Here is a 27,995-nt window from a genome sequence, read left to right as displayed (position 1 = left end):
GTGTGTGTGTATGTGTGTGTGTGTTTCTGTAACTCTGCCTTTCAAATAAAAATAAAAAGTCTTAAAAAAAATTTCCCCCCCAAAAGTCGTGTGTACTTAGTAGTGCTTTTTCCACGCCCAACCAAAAACAGGCATCCACATACCCCCAAACAGGAGTGTGGGGATCATCAGGAAGACATTTCTGGGGGCTACAATTATTTCCCAGCAGGGGGACTGGTAGATATTGAGCTTCCTGCCACTTCAAGGGCCTCAGTCCCAGCTGGAAGCTCCCTGTTATAACACGGGACCCTGGGATTCCCTGCATGCGGCTCCAGGGGCCCAGGAACCCATGCCAACACTGGGATTCCAGCTTCAGTACTGTGCAAATACAGGTCCTGGATACCAGGCATAAGCTGCTTGTCAATCTCTGAATAGAAGAACTGGGTGTGCGGATGGCTGACGTGGAAGGGCTGGGCCAAGTCGGAGGACAGCTTCCTGTGCGGGAGAGGCAGGGCAGGCGGGTCCCTAGGGAGAAAGGAGAGAAAAAGGCAAACAGCATGAGTGACAGCTTGAAGGGCACTTGTGGCAGAAGATTCCAGTATGGCATGAGAGAAAGCCAGAGTCCTAGGGGCCTCAGCCTCATAAGCAGCCCTCGAGGTCCTCCCTGGCACCCACAGTTTGAACTCTCTGGAGTTCAGTCATTTTCAACTCCGCTTACTGCCTGGGATGTGACCCTGCAGGGAGCAGGTGGGTCACCCCTTCCTGTTCATGTGGGCTAGGGGTCTCTGCCTGCCCTTTTCTTGCTCTTATATTCTCGCTCTCAGAGCCTACCACAGAACCAAGTGGAGGGAACACCCACTCAAGGGAGCCAGCGCCCTGCATGAGGATCCTGGGGAATATGGATATAGTGACATGAGGTAAAGTGGCATGGGTGTGGAGAACATTCTAGATCAGAAGTGGCCGCAAGCCCAGCCTGTGAGATGTCAGTTTAAAAGGAAGCCAGGCCTTTCAAACAGCACTGTGGGGCAGTAAGGGACACCTGGCAGGCCAGGTACAAACTGTGGCTACAGTCAACCACCAGACAGGGCAAGGGGCTAATGGGAGCTCAGCCAGGAGCTCTTGAGTGGGCTCTGCTTCGCTGTGGGGTTTTCTCAGGCATACAGCAGGCTAGCAAAGTGGTAGTGAGAACAATACCCAAACAGCCAGGGACAGACAGGTCTCAAAGAGGAGTCTGGGCTGAGAGATGGAACTGGGAGAGACACAGGGGCAGGATGATGGGGAGGGTCCTGGCTCCACCCACAGCCCCTGATCTGTTTCCAATCCCATCCCCTTGGCAGATCCCCCTTCCTCACTCGCTCATGCTCTCTTTTAAGAGGAAAATGGGCAAACGCCATCTCTGAACCTGTGTCTGAGATGCCACCCACTAGGACAGTAGTGGCGAGGAGGATGGAAAGCAGGAGGAGGGAGAATGAGTGTGGCTACTCCTCCTCCTTGCTCCTTCTGCCCCCTGTGCTGTCCCTCCAGCTCCTGCCCCCGCTCTGGTGTCCCGGCCTTCCATTTGTAATGTCCCTCAGCTTCAAAAACCTTTCCGTCACAGCTTCATGTGTGTGTGTGTGTGTGTGATAAAAAAGACATTGCAGACTTTTAAAAAAGACACATTTATTTATTTTGAGAGTTAGGGGTCAAAAAAATAGGCATAGAGAAATCTCTCACCTACTGGTTTGTTCTGCAGATGGCTGCAACAACCAGGGCTGAGCCAGGCTGCTGAAAAAGCCAGGAGCCAGGCGCTTCCTCCAGGTTTCCCACATGGGAGGCAGGGGCCCAGGTGCTTGGGCCATCCTCTGCTGCTTTCCCAGGCCATTAGCAGAGAGCTAGATTGGAAGTAGAGTCCCAGGGTTCAAAAGATACCACATGGGATGGCAGTATTGCAAGCTATGGCTTTAACCGTTATACCACAGTGCAGGTCCAATATTGTAGACTTTTAAAAATCTTATTATCTTTTTTTATTTATTCAAAAAAGCAACACATAGAGAGGGAGTCCATCTGCCAAATGCAAATCCATCTGCCATCTCCCCAAATGCATGTAACAGCCAGGTCTGGGCCTGGGCAGAGCCAGGAGTTAGGAACTTCATCCAGGTTTCCCACATGGTCAGCTTGAACCCGAGAACTTGAGCCATCACCTGCTGCCTCCCTGGGTGAGTATAAGCAGGAAGCCAGATGGGAAGCAGAAGCAGGACTCAATCTTAGGCACTCCAAATTAGGATTCAACTGTTCCAAGCGGTGGCTTGACCCACCGTGCCACACACGTACCTCAGAGACTTAATTTTTAAATAGATCTTTCTTTGGAACAGTTTTTGGTTTACAGAAAATTTGAGAAGATCGCGCAGAGCCTCCAGCCACATCTCCCCTGCTTTAACATCTGTTGGTTCCCTGATGCAAATGGCTGTCAAGTGCAGCCCGGTGAATGTCGGTTTCCCCCTCCTTGTCACCTGTTGTCCCTCTTCTGCCCTGTGACCTCATCAGGAACACCACATGATCTCTCCTTGTCACCTCTCTGTAGGCTCTTTCCAGTGACAGGCTTTGATGACCTTGGCATTTCCAGGGAGTGTTGGTCAGGTAGTTTGCAAAATGCACCCATTAGGTCCTGCACGGGGGCCTAGTGGCTAAAGCCCTTGCCTTGAAAACACCAGGATCCTATATGGGCACCAGTTCTAATCCCAATGGCCCCACTTCCCATCCAGCTTCCTGCTTGTGGTCTGGGAAAGCAGCTGAGGACAGCCAAAGCCTTGCACCCACATGGGAGACCTCAAAGAAGCTTGTGGCTCCTGGCATCAGATCAGCTGTTGTGCCATTTGGGGAGTGAATCACAGGATCAAAGACTCTCTCTCTATAAATCTGCCGTTCAAATAATAATAAATCTTTATTTAATTTTGATTAAAAAAACCCGGTACAGGTGTTTGACATAGTGGCCAAAATGCTATCTGGGTCACCCGTATCCCCTGTAGAGGGCTTGGGTTCAAGTCCCAGGCTCTCTCCAGCTCCCAGCTTCCTGCCAAGGAGTACCCTGGGAGGCAGCAGGTGGCAGCTCAACTATTGGTTCTTTGCCACCCCACATGGGAGAGTTGAATCCCTGGCCTCTGGCTTAGGCCTGGGCCCAGATGTTACAGACATTTTTTGAGTGAACAGATGAGGGGATCTTTCTCATTCTCTCTTTGTCTTTCAAATAAACTTTAGAAAGCAATACTAACTTTAAAATAAGTGAAGATGTTGGGATTTCTTCTCCACCCCTAACCTCACCTCCTGCTTCAGTTCTGCATCTGGTCTCCCCCAAGTCCACGGACATACAGACACGCCCTCTGTTACACACCCTGCTGCTCCCTGGCTCTCCCTGCCCAAGCACCACCACCCTACCGCCACCACTTCAGACTTGCCCACATCTGCAAACTTCTCCAGCCAGGAGCTGCAGCACCCTCTTGGAGTAGCGCCTCTGCTCTCCCCACCCACCTACCCAGCCACACACCCTGCTTCTCCATTGTGACTGCCAGTCCCATATGGTCAAATCCACTTTTTTCTCACCTCTTTGGGGGCTCCTACCCTGGACCAGCCCTTTTCCTCTCCCACCTGACCTGCTCTGGTTCCATCCATCCTCTCCCTCACCCATCCCTTCTTCCCTGAGTGGCCAACAGTCCAGAGGGTCAGTCAGGGAGTATCTTCCCTTCTCTTTCCAAGAACTCCCACAACCACTTCTTAGAGCAAACCTCGACACCTGGCCACACCGTGGCTCCCACTTCATCCTGTGACCTGCACTCAGGCTCCTATACTGTCTTGCTTGGGGACTTCGCTGTTTTTCAGTTCCGCCAAGAGGCCAAGGTTGTTCCTCCTGACATCTGCACGCTCCATTCCCTCCCTCCCGCCTGCGACTCTATTCCCCACCTTCTACTCAGCCAGAGCACCCTGCCCGCATCTGGCCACCCAGTTTAGCCAGGGTGAGCTGTTTTCTTCCCCTTACCCCGGGTTCCATGCATTTCTTGGCCAGGGTTCTCAGCGTCCCTGGATGTTCTGTCGTTTGACCCACTAGGATATAAGCAAGTATCGCAAGGGCCGGAAATGTGGCCATGTCCTCCACACAGAGGGCCCTATGGACAGCCAGGTCCACGGAACAGGCTCCAAAAACCTGTCCTGGATCGATCAATACTTCTCCTCATACCCTATCCCGCCCAGCTCATGACCACAGAAACCCCTGCAGCCCAGGCAAGAGGCTGCTGACCACCTAGCAACCTCATCCTGAGGCTTCCAGAGCTTTCCAGAGCTCAGCCCAGGGAGTCCTGAGGCTGCTCCAGGAGCCAGGAGTGGGACCTCGGAAGTCTAGGAGGGTAAGGTCAAGGTGGTAGGTGGAATAGACATGGAAGTGGGTTTGGAGCAGAGCCGAGCAGGGCAGGGAGAACAAGAAAACAGATGGGACAGCTTCTCTATGCGGCTGGTCCCTGACTTTCCCAGCAGCCCAGCTCTGCCTCGCAGGTTTGATGTTCTCCCCTACAGCAGGAAAGAACTGACCTGCCCCATCCCCTGGCCAGCCCGCCGTGGTCCCTCACAGTGTGGTCCCTCACAGCATTGCGACGGGACACATGAGCTCTGAGGCCTGTGAACCTGGGGAGAAAGCAACATGGGACAAGTAGCAGCCAGGAGGGGTGTGCATCATTACCCCACACAAACGGGTTCCCTTGTAGGATGATCTTTTATCTTTCACAATTTTTTTTAAAAGATGTGTTTATTTTCATTGGAAGTCAGATATACAGAGAGGAGGAGAGGCAGAGAGAAATATCTTCCATCCGATGATTCACTCCCCAAGTGGCTGCAGTGGCCAGAGCTGAGCCGATCCAAAGCCAGAAGCCAGGAGTCTCTTCCTGTCTCCCATGTGGGTGCAGGGTCCCAAGGCTTTAGGCCATCCTCAACTGCTTTCCCAGGCCACAAGCAGGGAGCTGGATGGGAAGCAGGGATGCCGGGATTAGAACTGGCACCCATATGGGATTCCTGTGCGTTCAAGGCAAGGACTTTAGCTGCTAGGCCACTGCACTGGGCCCAATCTTTCTTAATTTATAAAACTTCTATTAATTATTAAGAGTTGTTTATGTATGTATTTGAAAGACAGAGAGAAAGAAACAACTTCCATCTGCTGGTTCATTCCCCACATGATCACAATAGCTGATGCTGGGCCAGGCCAAAGCCAGGATCTAAAGTTTATCTGGGTTTCCAAGCACTGGAACCATCTTCTGCCTTCCAAGGAGCATTAGCAGAAAGCTGGATTGGAAGTTCAGCAGCCAGGGCTCTAGCACTGCGGATGGAAACTTAACCCACTCTGCCACAGTGCCAGTAGTACAGTATTTATTTAAAGGCAGAGAGACAGAGAGAGCTTCCACCTGCTGGTTCACACTCTAGATGCCTGTAACAGGGGTGGGCCAGGCAACAGCCAAGATCCCAGAACCCACTCTGGATCTCCCTTGGGGTAGCAGGAACCATATGGTTTGACCCGTCACTACTGCCTCCCAGGCAGGCTGCAACTGAAGCAAAACTAGAGCTTTGATTAATTTGAGAGGCAGCATGAGAGAGATTGAGAGAGAGAGCTCTTCCATATGCAGGTTCACTCCCCAGATGGCTACAACACTTGGGTTGAGCCCAGCTGAAGCCAGGAGCCAAGAGCTCCATCTGGCTATCTCACATGAGTAACAAGAACTCAAGTACTTAATCCATGATCAATTAATTGCTTCCTAGACCCATTAGGAGGAAGTTGGATGGCAAGTGGAGTAGCCAGGACTAAAACCGGCACTCCCACATGGGATGCTGGCCTGACATGCAACAGCTTAACCCACTACGCCGCAACGGTTGCTCGTGGTTCTGTCAATCTTGGGGACACCTGTCAGGAGAAACCGTGACCTCCCTTTCACCCACCCAGAGTTTGACCCTACCTGGGTCCACCTGGGATGGGAGTAGGAGGCCTTGTGGCCAGGAGACCCTCTCTAGGGGAGCCTCCTGCAGCCAGCTGAATAGGCCTCTCCCCCTCCTATGCAGCAACTCCGGGGCTTCTAACCCCTGATGGAAGGACATCACCCCTACCCTTGAACCTCGGGCCTGAAAAGCAGAGGAAGAAGGGAAAGATGGACACCCTTAACTTGGGCCAGCTTGAGATGCCACCTGCCAGCAGACTCTTGCCCAAGCCTCAGGCACTGGTCCCAGCCCAGCAGCGCAAGGGAAGCATAGAAAAATGAGTACATGGGCTCAAAGAGCAAGGTCAGGTGAGGCCCCATCGCGGACAAGGGATCTGGGATTCAGACAACCTCCCCCTCTCATCCCTCGGATCTCCTTGCTTCCCAGTGGCCTCACCACCCTGGGTAAGCTGCGGAGCCTCTCCCGCTCCGATCCCTGATCGCGTCTCTCAAAATCACAGCCGTAAGAGTCAGGCTTTATGATGTGTCAGCGAGGACTCAGTTGACAGGATGTCTGGGAATCCAGAGGCCCGGCGCAGACGTTGCCCCGCGCCGAGCGCTCTTCCAGGCCGGGGTTAGTCCTGGAGAGCTGCCGGAGGAGGCGGCCGGGGCCAGCGCAGGGGCCAGCGCAGGGGCCAGCAGGGGTCGCTGTGGGCGAGCAGGCCGCGGGATGGGGGTGCCCCCGTGGTGGTCGGGGGTCTGTGCTGCCCACCCTCATCCCTCCAGCCCCTCCAGCCGCCAGCCCAGCCCCCTTCCCGAGCCGCCCCACGGCGGGCTGGGCTCCCCACGGGGGGCCCGGGGCCAGGAGCGGACGCGTCAACTGGGGCAAATTAACACGTACGAAAACAGGCCGGCACCTGGAGAAACAGGAGCGGGGGCCGGGGGAGGGCGGCGGGGGCCTTGCAAGTGGGAGCCCGCAAGGGGCGATCAGTCACCCGGGCGTCCCGCGGCCTCCCGTCGGCCTCCCGCCCCCGCCGCGGCCTCCCTTTCAAAGGCGCACAAACAGCGCACTGTGCGGCTCGGCGGCCCCGCGCTAAATCTTCCTGTCTTCAAGTTCTTGTAACCGGAGCCGCCGGCGCTGACCCTCCCCCGGAGGCCTGGGCCAGCTGCCCCCTTCCCTCCACTTCGCGGACTGGGGCGGGGGCAGGTGGGGGTGAGTGTGTGTGGAGGGGAGGGGGTGTCGCTCTGCGGCGGAAGTTGAGTTCCAGTCTTCCTTTGCTTTCCAGTATGCAGGGGAGATTCTAGGTCTTTCTGGGTGCACCCGCTGAGCGCGCGCGAGTGTGTGTGTGTGTGTGTGTAACACCCCCCCCCTCGCATGTGGAAAAGTCATTTTCATGCTTGAGTTGGGAGCAGACGGAGTGCAGGGAAGGGGAGGGGGGTCTGGTGGGAGTCCCCCCAATTCTCCTCTCACCCAGGAGGAGCCCTCCCTGCCCTCCCACCCCCAGCCACCCCGAAGGCGCCGAGGGAAGCTTGAAGACCTGGCCACAAAGGAGGCTGAGAGGGATGAACCGCTTTGCTGGAGGCCTCAGCGCAGTGGGGAGGGAAGGAAGGGTGGGGGTTCCCAGAGGCTCACGGGCCCTGGGGGCTCCCTAGGAGGGCGGGGTCTGACAGTTCATTAGGAAGGAGCAGGCTGAATAGGCAAACGGATCAACCCACTAAGGTGAAGGGCAAGGGCAAAGCCTGTAGTTGAAGGAGAGGTAAAAGCCAAAGTAAACTTCCGGGGCTGGGAGAGTCCTGGGAGGTGAGGTCAGGGCTGCAGGCCGCGAGGGGTGCACCGGGAGCTGGAGTGAGGATTGGATGTAGGGGAAACACGTGGGGACAAGGCATGACAGTAACCTGTCACTCAGCCATCCACTAAGATTAAGAAGGGCTCTCGCCTGGCAGGCTCTGTCCTACTTGCTACAAGTGAAATAGAGGAGTGAGTAAAACACAAAATCCTACGCCTCCCCACCGCCACCACCAGCCACCCACCCATGATGATGGAGGCAGACAATGAAATACACACCAGGGGCGGTGATGCTGGGGTTGTGAGGCTGGTGGCGAGGGGGGCTTTGAGTGATGGGGTGTGTGTGGCAAATTTACATACTGCCTCTTGGAGATGGCAACAGCGAGTCAAAAACCTCAAGGAGGTGAGGAAGCCGGCAAGTGGATATATCTCAGCAAAGCAGAGGGAACAGCAAATGCAGAATACCCACCAGCGTGCAAGTCCTCTTCCACCCTACGACGCACACACCCCCAGTCTACCCAAGGGACAGCTCAGAGCCTGCAGCGGGGGGAGTGAACGACAGAGGACAACAGTGATGTGGGGGCAGCAGTCAGAGCCTGGGCTTCCATCAGCTCCACCTTCTCTCTGAGATTTAAGGGAGAAACTGAGGCACGGAGGGAGAGGCCAGCAGGGAGAACATAGAAGGAGACCCACTTGGAAACAAATGAACAGGTGTTTCCTGGGAACCTGCAGCCAGGTGGCACCCCTGCAGGTCCCTTGGTTGAATTCCCGGCCTCTCCCTAGCAAATTCACAAGACTGGCTACACGTGCAGCCTGGTCCCCCTAGAAGTTTGTCATCCAGTCTCACCCCAATTTGTTTGTTAATAAAAAGCTGGGTGGGGGACTGTCTGCCTCTCCCCCCCCCATCACCGTCTCCCCGTCTTCTCCTTCCCAGCTCTCGGCTGCTTGTGCTCGCTCTCTCTCTCTCCCTCTTCCTCTCTCTCCCTCCTCCTCTCTCTCCCTTCTCCTTTCTCTCCCTCCTCCTCTCTCTCCCTCCTCTCTCTCCCTGAAGCTGGTGCAGTTAATTGGAGCGCCTTGAAAGTGCACATTAACACACAGAGAGCCAAGGAGACGTCTTGGCAGTGAAATATCATTATCACTTCTTGAGCTCCAGCCAAAATCCCCTCGCGGTCAAAACACAATTCTTTAAACTAAACAATTAAAGATTTGTGCAAGTGTGGCTGCCATGAGGTAGCGGGCGCACAACGGCTGCCCTGCCAGTGGCAGCACAGGGAGACAACCTGCTCCCCGCTGTCCAGCCAGGTGATGGGCAAGCAGGCGGGGAATGGAAAGTTGGGACACAGCGTACCTTGTCCCCAAAGTGGAAGGAAACCTGGCAGGCCCAGATGAGTACACTTGCAACCCTCCCTCCCCTGCATGGAGCTGGGCCTCAGGTTTTACCCAGTGGTCACTTGGTGTGGCCCTGCATGGGACTTGGTCCCTCCCAGAGGCCCGAGGACTGTGCCATGTCAATCCCATCCCATCTACAAAAAGCATGGTAGGAGAAAGAATCACTGGGGCACACACCCCTTGTGGCCATCCTATTTCTGAACTTCTGGGGATTAAGGTCCCCGGTCTAAGATGCCCTGACATCTGGTTTACGGAGTCCCCTGCCTGCCAGCTAAAGCCAGGCTCATGCTACCACCTGCAGCCTTGGCCCCAGCTGCACATCATCAAACAGTGCAGTACACACCATGTGGCCAACGTTTGGAACAGAAATCTGGGACCACTGCTCGGTGCCTGCCCGGTCCCTACGCCACTTGTGCCGTTGACACCTGCCCCAGACCACAGAAAGGATCCCACAGACAGTAGCAGAGCAGACTCTGGGCCACTCGCTGCAGGGTTACCGTGGTCCTGCTCAGTGCCTGTTACGAGTCTCAGTTCTCACCTCCACACCATGTGATTTGGGCTTCATGCTGAAGATTCCGTTTAGTCCAAAATGCCAGGGAATCTGTGAGCCTTGAACTGTAACTCTGGGAGCCTCTCATTCCACCCCTGGGAAAGTTCTCTGTGTGCTGTGCACACCCACGGACAGATTCAGGCCAGCATACTTGCAATGTGTTAGCCACCGGAAGTTGGGGAGACAGGAAAAGGTGCCTCTGTCGTCAGCTGGTTTGAATTGCCTCTCTTTTTGAAAGTTTTATTGACTTTTTAAAATATATATATATATATATTTGCAAGGCAAAGAGAGGGAAAAAGACACAGCTTCCACCTGCTGATTTGCTCCCCACCTCCCAACCTCAACCATTTGAGCCATCACCTGCTGCTTCCCAGGGTGCATGCTAGTAGGAGGGTGCCAGGGCTTGAACCCGGGTACTTGGATACAGGATGGGGTGACTTAAACAGGGCCCTGACCCCAGAGCAAACGCTAGCCACCGGAGTGTCTGTGAGTCTCCAGGGGAGCTGGAGTGCGGTGGAGCCAGGCAGCCTGGGCTTGGTCCCAGCTCCCACACTCAGCCGCTGTGTGGCCTTGAGCAAAGGCACTTGGCTTCTCTACACCTCCGATTGCCATCTATGCTTGGAGGTCAGGAATCATGCCTACTTAATGGGGCTGATAGGAAGATCAAATAAAATGAAGGAAGCCAGATCAGAGTCTGGCTCATTGATGGTCATCCTAGTGTATATCCACAATTGTTGGTGCTCCAGAGCTGACCTTATCATTAACCGCACACCCTAACTTCATCCTCTCCTAAACATCTGCGATGGCCCAGGACAGTCAAATATGGCCGAGGAGTTACCATATGACTGCTGGGCTGGTAAGGCCAAGAAGTGCTTTACAGCTTCTGCCTGGACCACCCTCCTCCTTTTTTTTTTTTCTTTTCTTTCTTTTTTCTTTTTTTAAGATTTAGTTCTTTTTATTGGAAAATCAGAGGTATAGAGAAAAAAAGAAAGAAAGAAAGATCTTCATCTGCTGGTTCATTCCCCAAGTGGCTTCAGTGGCTAGAGCTGATGCCATCCAAAGCCAAGAACCTCCTCCGGCCTCTCACGTGGGTACAGTAGGTACAGGGTCACAGGCACTTGGCCCATCCTCTGCTACTTTCCCAGGCTGTAAACAGGAAGCCAAATCTGGAATGGAGCAATCGGGACATGAACTGGTACCCTATAGGATGCTGGTGCATAAAAGTGAAAGATTAGCCTGTTGAGCTATCATGCCAGCCCCTGCCTTGGCCTCTGTAACAGATTCACTGTGGAGCTGGAATCCCAATACCTTTGCTCCACTGTGCTGTGAAGAGGCCCCAGCTAGCCACATACAGGGACCACAAAAGGAGGAGAGAAGGAAGACAGAGATATTTGGCCAAGCAGCAGCACTTATTCCATGCCCACTGAGATGCCAACAGGCAGATGAAGGAGGCTGCCTGCATGCCCACCCAGTCCCACCTTCAAGGGACCACGGGCCCAGCTGCTACCTGATGGAACACCTAGCTGAGCCCACAGAGCTATGAGGTGATGCTCAAGTTTTCTTTCAAGCAACTAACTTTTGGAATGACATGTTTGATGCACAGATGCCCCTGGGGGCAGGGTGAATCAGATAATGACATCACTGCCCTTCTTACAAGCCCATGATGAAAATCCCTTTACATTGAGAACAAAATCCCAAGTCCCCTCTGAGGTCAGCCAGGCCTCCGTCTCCAGTCTCCCTCTGACCTTACTCACCTACCTCCACTGCCTTTGCTCCAGGCGCTCTGATTTCCTGGAACTCACCCCATAGGCTCCCTGCCTCAGGCCCTGTGCACCTGCGGCTTTCATTGCCTGGAGTGGTTTTCCTCCCTGTTTTCTCTGAGCTCATTTCTTGAAGGGACGTGAATCATAGCTCAAGTGTCCCCTTCTTCACAGGACAGTCTTTCCTGGAGTAGCACCTGCCAGTAATCTCATCTCAACATCCCTTTCTCTGTTCTAGTCTTGGTTTATTTGATGGCACTCAGGACTACCTGGTATTGTGTTTCACACTGATGCTTGTATAACTGTTTTTTCTCTTCACACTAGAAAGCACACTCTAAGGAGGCCAGGGTGTCTGTGTTCAAGCCAGCAGCTGAGCTCCAGGCTTCCCATCAACATTTGTTAGATAAATTAATTTTTGAAAGATGTATCTATCTGAAAGGAGAGTTATCAGGAGAAAGAGAGAGGGAGGAAGGGAGAGGGGAGATCGCCTATCTGCTGGTTCACTCCCAAATGGCTCCAATAGCCAGGGCTGGGCCAAGCAAAGCCAGAAGAGCCAGGGGTTTCATCTGGGTCTTGGACTATCTCCTTCTGCCCTCCCAGGCACATTAGCAGGGAGCTAGATCGGAAGTGGAATAGATAGGACTCAAACTTGTATACATGCAGGATGCCAGTAGGGCAGACAGCCACTTAACCTGCTGACCACAGCACTGCCCCAATATATTGGTAGGACAGATAAAACCTGCATTCCCCCTAGGAATGGAACTAACGCCTGGGTGATGGAGTTGTAGGAGCTCCTGGCTCCCTAGCCTCAGTTCCTGGCAGGGTTTACCCTCCACAGCCACCCCCAGGCACACCTGCACCTCCTTGAGGCCCTGCCCCTTCTTGGCTATCAAACAGCAGGGGTCACTCTCATCTGTCACTCAGGCAGGCCAATAACCCTCAGCTCTCCCAGTTGTTTCTGTCAAACAGTATTTACAATAAACTTTGTCTGAACTTTTGTCTAAGTGATAATAATAATAACACGATAATTACACAGAGTCTAACGTACAGCCAGCTGTATTTAATTAAAGCTGTAATTTCACTAAGAGTTTCTGGAAACAGAGGAAACCGCAGGAGCTGTACCACCCATACCCCTGCCTGGGGATCACATGCACGCAGGAGCAAGGTGGCTGCAACAGGACCCACCAGAGGCTGCCAGGGGGTCTGCGATGCTCCCCCGCCGGGGCCTGAGGCCAGAGACGCAGTCTGGAAGCTCTCAGAACATGTGCACAAATCTCTTCTGACCTTCGCTGCCTCAAGGCGGAGTCATTTCTTTCAAGACTCTGGAAAGCAGGGCTAAGAAGCCGGGGAGATGCCAAACAGGAGCAAGGAAGCTGGTCCTGCTGGGGGAAGGCCTCAGGCAGGCGGGAGGCAGGGGAACGGAAGCGATGTCCGCAGAGGGCAGGGTTGGCTGGGCATGGATTCGCTCAGCTGGGTGTTACTTAGTGCATGTCACATGTCTGGCGGTATGCCGGGGCGGCAGGCTGCAGAGCTGGGGACTTTGACCGGCTGAGTGGGGTTGAGCAAGCAGAAACAGTCTGGTGAGGGGCCCCGGGATTCGGGTGCAAAACTTGGCTATTCCCCTTTCTTGGTGAGTGTGCCTGTCCGTGTTTCTCCATTTCAGATGGGACTGACGGCACCTGCCTGGAAGACTGGCCTGTGCAAGGGCTCCGGCCCATGGTGCTTTACAGAGCATCACGAGGGGCCAGCCACAAGCACTGCAAAGTCTTGGAGCACAAACATGGAAGGGAGCAGGACTGCTTTATTTTGACCTGGAAGCACAATGACCCGGGCTCCCAGAAAAACAGGGCCAGACAGCTGATTGCTGTGCCTAGAATGTCAGAGCTGGCCTCGGAGGAAAAGGGCTGGACCTCAGGCTAGGCCTTTACCACGCATGCATAGGCAACCCCATATCTGGAACTGAGTGGTCTCCTGAGGGACACGGAAAGTTGGCTCTCTGGGGTCCCTTGGAGGTCTGTGATCAGAGGGGGCTATGAGAAGGGCTGGAGTGGCTCTCTTGTCTCCAGTTGTGCACACACAAACACACACACACATATACATGCATAGTGCACCTGCGCACACAGACAGCAGAATAAGGAGAATGGTCTGCAGCTGTACAGGCTGAAGGAGACACCCGACCACACAGCAGACACCCACCCGCTCCGTGGCCTGTGTGGGGCAGGATGTAGAGAGGGCACTAACCAAGCGGTTTTCATTGTCTAAAGAGGCTTGCTGCTGGGGCGGGGCATGGAGCGAGAGGATCTCTGAAGAGATGCAGACATATTCCTGGGCAATAAAATCTCCCCTTCTCAGTGTCAAAGTTAATGATCCAGACTTCAGGTAGAAGCCGGCTGCTTATCAGCCAGCCCTCCCTGGAGAGCCCCAGGCAGCTGGTGGGAGAGGAGGGGAGTAGCCCAGGCCCCCCACATCCTCACAGTAGGGGGCATCTGGAGGGTGTGGAGTGGGAGGCTCCTCTGAAAGACTGTAGCCTCCCCCCAACCCATACATTCCCACACACCATCCCCTGCACCAGGGGGTCAGGAGCGGAGAGCCAATCTCCACGTGTTGAGCTCCATCTACCTACTTCCTGTCTTTCCCACCAGCTCTCATTCATCCCGCCCTCTTCCAGGTTCCTGACTCTGCTCCCACAGTGTTCTTCCACCTGTCGGCCCCACCCCTTCTGCAAGTGGCTGCCCTGCAGAGCTGTGTGTCTGTGCATCTTCCCAGGGGTTCATCCTGAAGTGGGCATGGGAGCAGGAAGCCTGGTACACCTCCTGGGAGCCACCCTGGATGTGAGGTACGGGGTAGTGACCTCCCTCGGGGCCCTTGGGTGGCCCCAAGAGGCTGTCTGCACCCCTGCATCCCGCTGAGGCCCAGCCTGCTGGCGTGTGCCGGCAGCATAGCACCATGTCTCTGACAGGCCGCTGGTTTAAATATAGAGCTGCGTACGCAAGACAGGGCTAATTTTAGCAGGAATGTGCCGGAAAGTTTGAGGGCCCTGTTCTCTAGCTGTCTCCCCTGTGCTCATTGTTCTTGGGGCTGCAAGCAAACCTCCTGGCCCCCCATTCCTCACTTTCCCTGTCCTCCCTCCCGGGGAACCCCGTCCCTACATGCTACCTTCTCTGTGCCTCGTCTCTAGGAAATTAGGGGAGCTGTCGGAATTCTCCCACCTGCTCATGTCCCGACTCCTTGCCAGCCCAGACAGCAGGACATGCTTCCGGGCCCTCAAACTCCACATTTATTTCAGTGCCTGTCCTGCCCTGATTTCAGGAAGCATTAATGATGCGCCTCCTGCATGCCTCACTGAAAAGATGGCTGTGGCCAAGGCGAAGGCTCAGCTCCCAAGTCCCTGTGGGTCAGCAGAGGACAGGCACACCAGACAGCAGACTCTGGGCTGAAGGCTCCCGGGAAGGATGACAGCCAGCCACAGGGGGACAGGGAGGAGAGAGAAAGTTGACACAGCAAAGAACTGCCCCCCACCTCTTCCTCATCCCCTGCCACCCATCGAGTCTACTTCCCCAGTCTGCTGCCGACAGATGCCCCATCTCCCCACGGGCTGCGGAGCCGCTCCGCGAGGCTGTTGGGTTTGAGCGCGAGGACATTTCCCTGTAATGAGGATTAGAATAGCAACGAGGGGGGATGACACGCCGTGGGCAGACAGCTGCAGATCCCCAGGGAGGGAGAGCCAACATGCCTAGGGGACGCCAACTGCTGGGCCCTGGCAGCAGCAGCCACCAGCCCCCCAACGCCAAGGGGCAATGGGTTCGACTCTGGCTGTTGGCTCCAGCCCACCCTGTAGGGCAGAGTGGCTGGGCCTGGGGCCTACAGACCTCCCGAAACAGCCCCTGGCCTGTGAAGGAGGAAGAGCCTCCTTCAGAAGACATAGAGGATACGCTTGCCATCACAGCAGCCACACCAGCTCGCCTGTCTTCATTTTTCTCTACGATGCTGAAGTCCTCCTAACACACAGCGTGATTGCCTGTCCGCGTTTCTTGCTGTCTATCTCCCTGGTAAAAATGCAGTCTGCGTGTTTAGGTCCCTGCGGGCTCTCTTGGGGTTGCCTGACACATAGTAGGAACACATCAGCTTGGCTTTCAGTGTGCTGGGTGACCTCTGGGTACCCCCACCTTGGAGGTGGGTCTCTGGGTGGCTGACGCTGTGTCTCTGCGGGATTCTGTGAGGTGGTGTGTGTCTGTCTCTGTGATGTGTGTGTGTGCCTTATCTGAAGGTGTGTATGTGTAGGGGAATGAGCTGAATGTGTGTGTGACTGAGCTCTGTGTGTCTATGTGAGTGCAAGTATGTATATGGGACTGAGGTGCGAATGTGTGTGTTGATGGTACTAAGCTGTAGGGGGGCAGCTGAGTTGTGTGTGTGAATGTATGGATGGGTCTAAGTTGCGAATATGTGCGTGTGGGGGGATTGAGCGGTGTGTGTTTGTGTGCGTGGGACTGAGCTCTGTGTGTGTGAGGGGGGGGGACTGACCTGTGTGTTGTACCGAGCTGTGTGTGTGTGCCTTCAGCCTGCTCATCACCTCCCTTTTGCACACCTTAGCACACCTCAGCTGCTGACACGGAGTAGGGCAGAGCATCCCAGGTGAACCTGCTGGTTCAGCCAGAGCACACCATACCGAGCATCACCTGCGTAGATGGGAACCAATATCCAACCTGAAGATGCCCTGCAAGGGTTGCTGCCCACACAAGGTCTCGGGGCTCTTTCACATCAAGCCCTGCTGGACTCCTGAGGCACTGCTCTCCCAGGAGAGTGGGCACTCAGTTGGTGTAGTATCCGCCCAAAGTGCTTTCAAGCACTCCTGGTAGAAAATCCAAGGCTTGGGCCCAGCGTGATAGTGTAGTGGTTAAGATCCTCGCCTTGAACGTACTGGGATCCCATATGGGTGCCAGTACTAATCCCAGCCAACCTGCTTCCCATCCAGCTCCCTACCGGTGGCCTGGGAAAGCAGTCGAGGATGGCCCAAAGCCTTGGGACCCTGCACCCACCTGGAGACCTGGAAGAAGTTCCTGGCTCCTGGCTTCGGATTGGCTCAGCTCCAGTCATTGTGGCTGCTTGGGGAGTGAACCACCGGACGGAAGATCTTCCTCTCTGTCTCTCTTCCTCTGTCTGACTTTCCAAAGAAAAATAAATAAATCTTGCAAAAAAGAAAGAAAGAGAGAGAGAGTAAGAGAAGGAAAGAAAGAAAACCCAAAGCTTGTGGGAAAAGGGCTTGGAAAGGAGGGGGCATACTTTGGGTAGGAGAGTGGCTGCAGTGTGTCTAGTGTCATCCTGCATGACTCGGGATTATCACAGCGCCCTGAGCTGAGCACAGAGAAGGAAATGGGGATGTTAAGGGAAAGAGTGACTTGTTCAAGGCTACATAAGCCCTAAGAATGGACACAGACACCCGGCTCCCAAAGTCACCCTTGCACCCACTCCTTTTGCCCCAATGATCCTTCTCTCTTTGAAGCCAGGGGACATCACCCAGGTGACACAGTGAGGCACCCCATCACTCAGACCCCACCATCTCCCTCTGAAAGCAGGGGGGATGATGAGAGCACAAGCTGGCTGCTTTCTGAACCTTGCACACAATCCTCATCAAATCTTCCCAGAGGCCAGCCCCTTGCTCATATCCATACCTTCTACAGCAGATGTAAACATGCTCCCCAGAAAGATGTTTCCAAGTCCAAATTCCCGAACCTGTGACGGGGATCTTATTTGGTCACTGGGTCTTTGCAGGTGTAATGAGTTTAGGATGGTGTCATACAGGATGGGCCCTATGTGAGAGCTGGTGCTCTCATGAGCAGAGGGAAAGTCAGCCACAGCCACAGAGACACAGAAAAAACACTGTGGGCTGATAGGAGCAGCAAGTGTACAAGGAGCACTGTGATTTGCAGAAACCATCAAAAGCTGGGAACAGGGGCACGGCCTCCCTTGACCTTCAGAAGAAACCAGTCCTGCCAGCACCTTTAATCCAGACTTCCAGCCTGCAGGACTGTGAAAAATCTACTTGCTGTCAGAGTTTTTAAGAATTATATATTTATCTGAAAAGCAGATCTGCAGATAGAAAAGACAGACAGAAAGATCTTCCATCCTCTGGCTCACTCCACAAATGACAACAGCCAGAGCCAAGCTGATCCAAATCCAGGAGCCAGAAGCTTCTTCTGGGTCTCCCACATGGGTGTAGGGTCCCAAGGCTTGGGCCATCCTCTACTGATTTTCCCGGCTGTACGCAGGGAGCTTGATGGGAAGTGGAACAGCTGGGACATGAACTGGTGCCCATATGGGAGCCTGGAACTTGCAAGGGGGAGAATTAGCCAATTGAAACATCACACTGAGTCCTGTACCCTGTCCCTGCCCCTGTCCCCATTGCTGCTGTTTTAAGCCACCAAGTCTGTGTATCACTACAGAAGTCCTGGGAAACCCATAGTTTTCTCTCCCCATCTTGCAGAAGGCAAGGTATATGCATGGACAGATGCATGCACATATACACACACACAAAACACTTGCAGAATAACCTCGATACACAAAGGGTCAAACACACACTTTGCCAAGGCCACACATGCTCATGCTGAGCAGGTGCCCTACTGGCCCCCACTTGCAGCTGCTCCTGTTCTTAGGTAACCAACCCAGCAGGGAACAAACACACTTTCCTGCACCCCGACCCCTGCCAAGAGCTTTCCCTTCCCTGGGCCACCAGGTCCTCTTAGCAGAAGTCCCCTGAGGAAAGAAAGCTACCAAATGCTCCTTCCCAATCTCCCCCTCTAAGCCCCCAGTCTCCTGCTTCCTTTTTTCCCCTCCCTTCTCTCTTTCTTCCTTCCCTCCCTCCCTTCCTCCCTTGCTTGCTGCCTCTACATCCTTCCTTGCAGCAAGCACAGCCCCATGGCCAGACCCTGCCATGTTCTGGGAGAGCCGGCCGTTGCCACCTGTTGCTATGGAGAAGACTCTTTATCACAAACACTGGGTAAACAGCTGCTGCTAGGAGCCCCTCTCTGCCGGCCAGGGGTTTATTTGGAGAAAGTCAATAAGGAAAAATAAACATTCCGGGCCTTGTGTGAAGACAGCCTTGGGCCCAGGGCTCTGCAGCATCTCCAGCCTGGGGCTCCAGGAGGTGAGGTGCAGGCAGGCTGAGCCCCCTCCACCCCTGCCCAGCCCCACCCCCAGCTTGTCCTCTTCCCAGGATCTTCCATTCAAAGCCAGAAATGGGAGGACGCAAAGCAGAGTCCCCTTCTCTGGGTAAGGGTATGACAAATTGAAACTGCCTTCCTGCCTCCTCTGGGAATCTCCCTTTGTCTGAGTCCTCCAGGAAACATGGGATCCCTGGGAAGTGAGTTTAGGTCTATTAGGATTCTTTGTCAGCTTTGTTCTCACCCACTTTAGTGCACTGCATGCTGAAAGTTGCAGCTGCCACTCGGCCAGCACAGTTATGTCACAGCTCTGCGCGTCGTGGTAGGCTGAACTAACAGGTGCAAGAGTGTGAGGTGCAATGGGAGGGGGAAGGCCAGAGGACTCTGAACGTGTGGAAGAGAACCATCTAGTGCCTGTGACATGCACCAGCTTAGATAATGCTCAGGACAGACCTGTAAGCTTGTGCTCCCATTCTACAGATGGGGGAGTAACCTCCTCAAACCAATGAACTACTAAGTGAGAGACCCCCCAGACTGAAACCCAAGAGGGCCCAGGCGACAGCTTCCTTCTTGGACTCCCCTGCCCCTCCAGCTGGGCCAGCTCCCACCTGCTCCACAGCAGCCCCCAGGGTCTTCCAGAAACATAACCCTAATCTTTACCATCTCCACAGAAACATGCCCAGTCTGGCTCACTTCCTCTTTTCCACAACTCCCATGCTCCAGAGGCAGGAGTTTAGATATGAAGTGTCCCACGGCCCTGGGTTGTGCTTAGAAATCCCTCTTGGAGGAAGGGTCTCAGTCAATCACCAACACTGAACGTGTGCCCCACTGTGTACCTGACATAGAACCCTACAAATCAGGGAGCAGAAGAGACAAAGCACCATGGTCCTTGTGGAGTAAGGGGAGGGTGGGTTTTGGGGCACAGCAACAAAGATATGGCTAGGAACAAAGGCATCCCATGTGGGAGGGCCTGGTTCAAGTTCAGGTTCCACTTCCATCCAGCTTCCTGCTCATGGGCACCTTGGGATGCAGCAAGTGACGAAGCAAGTACCTGGGTCTCTGCTTACCCACGTGAGAGACCTGGACTGGATCCCCAGCTCCCGGCCCAGCCTCCAGCTACTGTGGGTATTTAGAGAGTGCACTAGCAGGTGGGAGTGCTCGCTCTCTCCACCCTTGCAATAAGACGAGAATAAAGAAACAAAAAGTAAAGTAAAACGCATGGGATAGCTGAGAAGTGTGTAAAAAACCATGGCAGGATAGGGGTTGGGGGAAGCTCAAGTTTGCTGCGCTGATCCTGGGGGAGAGGAAACCTTGAAGGGTGCTGAGCAGAGGATGAGGCCAGGGCCCTCGGGTTGAGCAATGCGACCTCTGGCTTCAGAGATGGAAACTGAGGAAGGGCAGGCAAGGAGAAGCAGCCCCGCTCACATCCTGTGTGTCCATCTGGAAGATGGGAGAGCAAGTTATGGGAGGCATGGATGAAGCCCGGAGGAGCACTGATCCATGCAGGCACTGCACAGCCCCTGCTGCCCTGAGATCCCTGTATCTGGAGCTCTTGGGAATAGCCCAGGGGAGTTCACCTGCTCCAGGCTTCACCCCAGGGGCATGTCTCTACAGCCTCCAGACCAGATACATCTCCCAGCCTGGCTCCCTCCTCCTGCTTCCTGCCCACCACCCAAGGCTTGGAAAGAGGACAGGAACACCCCCACCACCACCACCACCACCACTCCCTCCCCAGCCAAGGGATCGGCATATCAACAGCACAGGAATTAGCATTCCCAGGCTGTAATTATACCTTCCACGGGTGACACCTAGGAAGCATCTTTTTATAAAAGCAGGTACCTTGAAGGCTTATGGGATTGTGGGGAATGGGTGTATTTTTAGCATGCTCCCCTCACCTCTCCTGATTGCCAAAACCCTGATAATTATTCTGGCACCAGGAGTGCCATGCAAGGTAGGGGTGGAGGGGTCAAGGTGAAGGTAGGCACTGACAGCAAATGAAAGTATTGGACAGAGGCCTGGGGAATCAGGATTGTCCCCAGTGAGGGGGTCAGGGGGTGACTTGGGGAAAGGGGTCCCACCATGGCAGGTGGGGAGTACATTTTTTTAAATCATAGAAAGTGCTAATAATAATAGTAACAGTGCTGATAATGATAGCTAATCCCTACATGGTACTTATTAAGTGCCAGGCAGTGCTCTAAGTGCTTTTTTGTATATTAACTCATTAATCCTCACAGTCCTATGAAGTAGGCACTGCTGCCGTAATCTCTGCTATGCAGATGAGAAAATCAAGGCACAGAGAACGAAAGCGTAATGTTGAGTTTGACATTGACCCGAGTTCCAGGCAAGTACACGGACACACCCAGAACAGTGTGTTGACTTTGGTAGTTTGCAAAGAGGTGTAAGGCATGGCTCATCAGAAGGTGATCATCCATCAGGAAGTCTCTCCCATTCAGGGTGGGATCTCTCATTGCATTGTTTTTTTTTTTTTTTAGGGTTTATTTATTTTTATTGGAAAGCCGGATACACAGAGAGGAGGAGAGACAGAGAGGAAGATCTTCCGTTCGGTGGTTCACTCCCCAAGCAGCCGCAACGACTGGAGCTGAGCCAATCTGAAGCTAGGAACCAGGAACTTCTTCCAGGTCTTCCACACGGGTTCAGGGTCCCAAAGCTTTGGTACATTCCCAGGCCACAGGCAGGGAGCTGGATGGGAAGCGGGGCTGCTGGGATTAGAACCAGCAACCATATGGGATCCCAGTACGTTCAAGGCGAGGACCTTAACCACTACACTATCGCGCCAGGCCCCACTGTCTGTTCTTCTCTTTAAAAACCTAGCAGCCCACTGGGGACAATGGTAGCCATCTTGGTTGGTTCCACTCAGAAGGCATGGCAAGAAGTTGTGCCGGGCTGCAGAGCTGGTGGGATTTCTGTCCATTCAGGGAACTGGTTGGAATAGCAGAGCTGCTGATTTCAGACGCGAAGGAGGGCACAGTTTCTCTATAGATGCTACTCAATGGTCGTTGCTGTCCGGGGGGTACCTCCCTCTAGAGGAGGGCATTAGCACAGGGCAAGCGTGAGACAGTAAGAGAGAGGTGAAAGGAGAATGTGATTTTTAATGTAAGTCTCAGTAATCAGCTATTTGTGATGGAATTTTATCTGCCCTGGTCTCTAAGGGATGAAGAAGCGAGAGTGAGGGAAGAGGGGTCAGAAATTAGTATGCAGAAATATCTGATCAGCCAAAGTAATTTTCTTTAATGATCGTATTCACACTGCCTGCGCTCTGCTCACTAGAAGAATTAAGTATTTAATAGTAATATATTTCATCTGGCACTGGTTCCGTTTTGTTAGGAACTGTGATGCCTCGTTAGGGGTCTGGGAGGTGGGTGGAGGTCGGGGGATACTGGTAGTGGGACGCATCCATGGCTAGGGTAAGCCCCCATGCCGCTCTGAGATGCTACCCACGTGCCTTGGCCACCTAAGCCAAGCAGCCCAACTCTTTCCACCAGCTGCAAAAGACAGGCCTCAAGGAGTCCTTACTGCTGACCCAGTTCTTCAAGGTTTTCGCCAATCCCCAAAGGTAGGTTTGTCACTCTGCCACTGGCCTGTCCCTCCCTGGCCACCAACCCTGAGATCCTCTCCTAGGGGAGGGTGGGGGAACTGGGGATCCAGGTCTTCCATAGGCAGTATTGAATAACACACTGCAGCCCAGGGTCTGAATCGCCATACCCACACTTGCAGAGCTCTGGAGCCTATGTCCTGGGAATGACCACCACTGTTTCCCAGGCTGGAAGTAAGTATGCGGTCCTCGGCTCACGCTGGAGCGGAGTTAGAAGAGGAGAGAGGCTGTAGCAGGTGTTGGCTGGAGAGGCTGACGACCGCCTCTCAGACCCTGGGGCCGTAGGAGCAGTGTGCTTGTGTGATGACATGATCTCAATAGTTAAAAAGCAGGCCGATCGCACACCAGGGACATAATGGATGACACCCAGCTCTTGGGAACGCAATCTCCACCGGAGGCTCAGGGAGCCGGCTCTCTGCCTTCTCGGCCAGGCTCCATGAGCTCAGCTGTCCTGGGGGAGGGAGGAACTTCAGCAAGAAAGGTGCAACCATATGTGCCAGATGAGACAGAGACAAAGAGAGAGCGGGGTGAGCTGCAGAGAGCAGGAGAGCAGAGTTCAGTTTCTCGCTGTTCTTTGAAGAGCAAACTCCACAAACCGATGTGCAGCGATGCTGGCATTTCCAGGCACCTGACAGGCTGGAATTAAACACCTGTCCATTAAACTGACAGCCCCAGGAAGGAAAGAGAGGGGCGAGTGGCGGGGAGAGCGAGGGCTGGGAATCCAGTGCAGGCACGCAACCGGCTCAGTCCCTGCAGGAGGCTGAGCCACTGTGAGGCTGGAATATGGACCCTCATTTGCTTATAAGTCCATATCAGGGGCATGTGGCACCCTGGCACTTCCCTGTTGCAAACACACACACACACACACACACACACACACACACACACACACTCACATGGGATTTTTGTCTGCTCTGAAGCCAGCAGGGATGTGCCCAGGCAAACCAGCCTGGGCTGCCCTGAGCCACTTTTTGAACCTTTGGATGGCTCTTTCCTGCCCACCCACCCCTACCCCAAGTGTAAACTCTCCAAGAGAAGGAAGCCTTGGAGCTCCCCAAAGCATACCCAGGAAATACTAGTGGGTGGAGCCTGGGGATGACAGGTTTGTAGGTAGATGGGGCTCACAGATAAATAAACAGAAGAATGAATGAGTGAACAGATATGTATAACATTGACTTGAGTGGTTTGAATCACGGAGCCTATCCTGGTTGCTGAAATTTTCATATCGATGACTAACTCATTGTCCCTGGTTGGTCAGAGGCCAATCTCCCCACATCCATGGCACCACCTTCAGACTTGCTGGGTCTCCCCACAACTCAGCAACTAAGCACCAGCATCCAGCTCCATGGCGATGGCCAGTACCCCTCTGTTCTACTGATCAGCACCAGGATTTCTGTTTTAACCAGCAGGTCTGGGTGGGTGGCTACACAGAGGCCAGGAGCAAATATGAGATCAGGTGGTTGTAGGGAAGAAAAAAATTCAAAGGAAAGAAGTCAGGTAAAAAGACCAAACAGCTTATCAGATGGCTGATTTTGGGTTCTCTGCCTTTACTGTTGCCTTGAGCTGCGACCTCAGCGTGTGCCTCTCCTCATTGGGTCAATATCTGCTGCCTTCCTTAGTGCATCATTGCGCCCATTCAGAATCTGTCGCTCACTCCTATAGACATGATTCCTTGCCTGTGGGTGGAACCCCTTAAGACAAGGCTGCAGAGTAAGGCATCTTCAAATTCCAGGGCAGGCTTTGTTGGACAGGTGGGTATAAAAGCAAGAGAGGAGAGAGAGATGCCAGTGGGGAGTGCTTCCTGTAAAATGGGCATGGGAGATAGAGTACCCTCAGGCATCAGGAGGTGTCTTCTCCCTACCCTGAACAGCCTTACGCGCCCCAGAAACGCCACCCACATCCAGTGCTCCAAGCCAAAGAGTGCTCTTGGTGGCCCTGATGGCATGTAGGGCCTGGTGTGAGTAATCCCACACCATCCAGCTTCCCAGGGTGCCACTCAGCAGCTTCTGGGAACATCAGGTACAAAACTTGGGAGGAAGGAGGGGAATTTCAGAGAATCCCGGAGACCCAGACAGGCTGGAGGAGGACAAAGAAACAGCAGCACCTCTAGTGCTGAGCTTAAACCCTGACCCACTCTGGTCTCCAGCCCACATCTTCTCAGCCAGACTGGCTATTCCATCTCAGGTCTCTTCTCTCTGGACTCCTCTTGCTGATACTCAGGGTTCCTGGAAGGCCAGCTCCAGGCCTGTTTCTCTGGCCCAAGGAGCCATGCATGTTGAACTACACCTCCTTCCAGCTCACCATTCAGCACTTCTTTCCCAACATATAAGATTCTCATCTGCTGGGGTGAGTGTGTGCTGCAAGGAGTGGGGGTGATCTTCCATAACACCTGTTGCCCACTGCCTGTCAGCATAGTTATAGCAAACCTACTTGGCAGAACTAGTCTTCTTCAGGGAGCTGCCACCTGTAGGGAGCGGGGAGCAGTTTGGTGAGCCAAAATATGTCAGAATGCTGCACTCCCCTAGAAATCATAGGTGCGTGAACTGGATTTAGTGCCAGACCAATGTGGGTTCAAATTCCAGCTGTCACTTCTGATCTGTGTGACTTTGGACAAGTTGTCTAAACTCTTTGGGTCTTGCCTATCATCAACCCTGCCTCCTTAAAAGGATTGTTCTTGAGGATTTGAGAACAAGTATGTGGAAGCTCTTTGTAAACTATAATGATACACATGGGATCACATGTGGTTGGCAGTGGCATCATGCTCCTGGTCATTGTTGGCTGCTGGGTACTCAGAGGGCTCTGCCTTGCACTAGGGTGAGGAGATGCAGACTTCTGGGAAGGGGAGAGCATTCTTTGTCATCGGTTTGTGCTAGAATGGAACTGTGTCCCAGCCTCACTGACACCCTTTAGGACCTGCCTCCTACGCAGCTCATGTTGACATTCTGCTGCCTGCCCCTGTCCACAGCCACTGTCAGCCTCTTGTGTCCATGTCCCAGTGTCTCAGCCACAGTGTGAATTTCTCCAACACGGACTGCTCCTTCCCTCTCTCTCCACTGCATTTAACATTAGGGTTAGGGGGTATGCAAAGTGGTAAGGGTAACAGAGATGAAAAACAGAGAGAAGGAGGCCAAGGAGAAAAAAGGAGCAAAGGATAGACTAGCACTGAATTTGGACATCACCCTGGTTCTGCCATTCTCACTGATTTCAGCATCCCTCACCAAGCTGCTCAACGTCTTCATGCCTCAGTCTCCCCATCAGCTAACGAAACTTCCAGCACCTTCTGCAAGGAGTCAGAGAACCAGAGGTTATCAGATTACAATGCTAGCCAACCCCTTGCTCCAGCCCCTCAAGGTTCAAGGTCTGGGCTCCAGGGTCCTTCGTGACCTTGCCCTCCCTACTCCATACTTCCCCCCACAACACCCACACCCTCACAGGGACACCCAGCGCCAAGCCTGTTTGTGAGCTCACGAGGAACCGCGGGACACGGGCCTTTCTCTCTGCCGTAATGAAACCCTTTAATCATATTCAAATAGGTTACTGTTCAGGGGGAAAATAGAAATATGGATTTGATAGCAATAAATTTCCCTGGCTGGCTAAGCCCAGTTCTTAATTGTCCTGTCCCAGGGCTCGCACATTTCATTGTTCGTTAGGTGCTTAAGTCCCCACTCTCATTTTGTGGCGGTGACATTACCGTTGATGGCTCTAATACTCTCATAATTTGAAAGGGGATTTGCATGATAGAACGCAGAGTATTAAAAGAAAAAAGAAAAAAGGGAAAGAGAAAAGTGGAGGAGGGGGAGCAAGATGGGAGGAGGAGCTGGGGAGGGAAGGGGACAGCCAGAGGGGGAGGAGGCCGGATGAGGAACTCAATCCAGCTTTCACTTAAAAAAAAAAGTCACTTTCTTCAAAGTCAAATCATTGTTTTCATTAAAGTTAGGAGGAAAAAAAAAAGAAAAAAAGGAAGAAAGAAAAAAGCCGAGGCTGCACATTGGGCTGGCTGGGCACTGGTCTTCGCCTTATTGTTCCTAATGGTTATTAATTATTATTATCCGGCCATGCAGGGCTCTGTAGACGTGCCGTCCCCAATGTCCTTGGGGTGGAGATTGGGGGGAGCACCCGGCAGGGGCCGACGCTGGATGGGCGGTTTGTTTCTGAGCCACAGGAAGCTGCAGATGTCCATCTTGTGGCACATGCCAGCAGGAGCCAGCTTTCTGGGGCGAGGGGACACTTTCCTGGAAAGCAGACCTCTGCCTGAGGAAATCTCAGCCTCCTGGGTCCTGGCCAGTGCTTCTTGGACTTCCTACAAGTTTCTCCTTTCCAACTGCCAGTGCCTTGGGCATCGCCAGCCTTGCTGGGCATGAGACAATTCAGATCCTGAGTGGGATCCTTGGAATTTCTTTGGCAAGTTGGAGTCCTCCCACCCATCCATCCCCCGCCCCAGTTCCAAACTGGAAGGCTGCCCACAAGTACCACATGTGGAATCAGGGAGTGCTCTGTCCTTTCCTCCTGGCTGGGAAGACCCTGGTGCCTCCAAGTCCCAATGACAAGGCCTCACCTGCAGCTGAACATCATCCTATCCATGGCCAGCGACTCTATAGCTCGCTGCAGCGCTGGGCACCTGGGGCTTGGAGGGTGGGGATGGCTAAGCCTTCTTTCCTCACTGTGATGGGTCTGTGTTCCACGCAGCACCAACCCAGGGTATCCGTGGCGCTCTTCTGACATGGAGTGTGTGCGTGGGTGGCTCCATCTCCTGAGGACAGGTGGTATCAGTGTGCCTGGAGCTCGGCAGGGAACAGGATTTGGCACACCTGTTCTGGACTGCCTGTAGGCTCAGACATCCCCCCTTTGCCTCGGCTACCTCCATGCAACCCCACCCTCTCTCTTTTGGCCACTTCATATCATGTGCCCCTGGCCCAGCCTTTGGCCCCCTCTTCCCTGGGACAGAGCCAGGCACCCTGGAATCCAGGAACCACACCTAGTGGTGTGGCTAGGCTGGAGCTACAAGTGTGGCTTTGACCCGTCTTGCACCTACACATTCATCCCCATCCCATCATGCTCCAGCCCCTTTGGAACACCTCCTACCCAAGCCTCATCCCCCACCCCCTCCATTTCCTGGGGATTCTCTCCTGGATTAGAATTTTAAATCAAATAAATTCTGGGATTGGAATGAAAGCTGTCTGCAGAGAGCCGGTTCTTCCTCCTCCTCCTCCTGCTCCTCTTGCTTCTCAGGCTGCTGCCAAAAATCCCAGTGCTGCCCAAGCCCAGCCACAGGTCCTCTTGGGCCCTAGTGTCTCAGCTTGCTCCCCCAGCTATCTGCAGCCCACTCTGCGGCCCCTGGCCATGACTCCTGCTCCCTTGGGGCCCAGGGTCACTGTTCTCTCTGCAGGACACCAGGCTCCAAGGGAGTCTGGAATCCATCTGGGGGGCTGGGGGAAGGGGCAGTTGCAAAGGAGTCTGTTTCCCAGAGTGTGGGGTGGGGGACAGTTTTCAGAGATGATTTTTGCCCACGTAATCAGGGCTGAAGTTTCATGGTGTAGGAAAAAAGAGGACAGCCGAAGGTGATGGGGAAGGAATCTAGACAACGTCTGGGGAAAAAAAACTGGCTACCCAGACACATCCTAAGGTACCGACGCTTTCCTTATGGTGCGTATATCTATGAGTCTAAGTGAAGGGTGGGCAAGTTGGCAGCCCTGACTTAACCCTCCTCACCACCCCCTGACCACAAGCTCCACTCCTGGACGAGACGCATCTTAGACTCAGATCACTCCAGAGGTGCTGCTGTCTGAAGCCACAGGAAAACAAACTTGGCCTCCCCTTCCCCAACCCCTGCCCCCCAGGAC

Source organism: Ochotona curzoniae, unplaced genomic scaffold, assembly GCF_017591425.1.
Source record: "Ochotona curzoniae isolate NIBS_2020 unplaced genomic scaffold, NIBS_Ocur_1.0 patch341, whole genome shotgun sequence".
NCBI classification, from domain to species: domain Eukaryota; kingdom Metazoa; phylum Chordata; class Mammalia; order Lagomorpha; family Ochotonidae; genus Ochotona; species Ochotona curzoniae.
The sequence above is the reverse complement of the archived record's forward strand: the minus strand, read 5'-3'. Positions refer to the sequence as shown.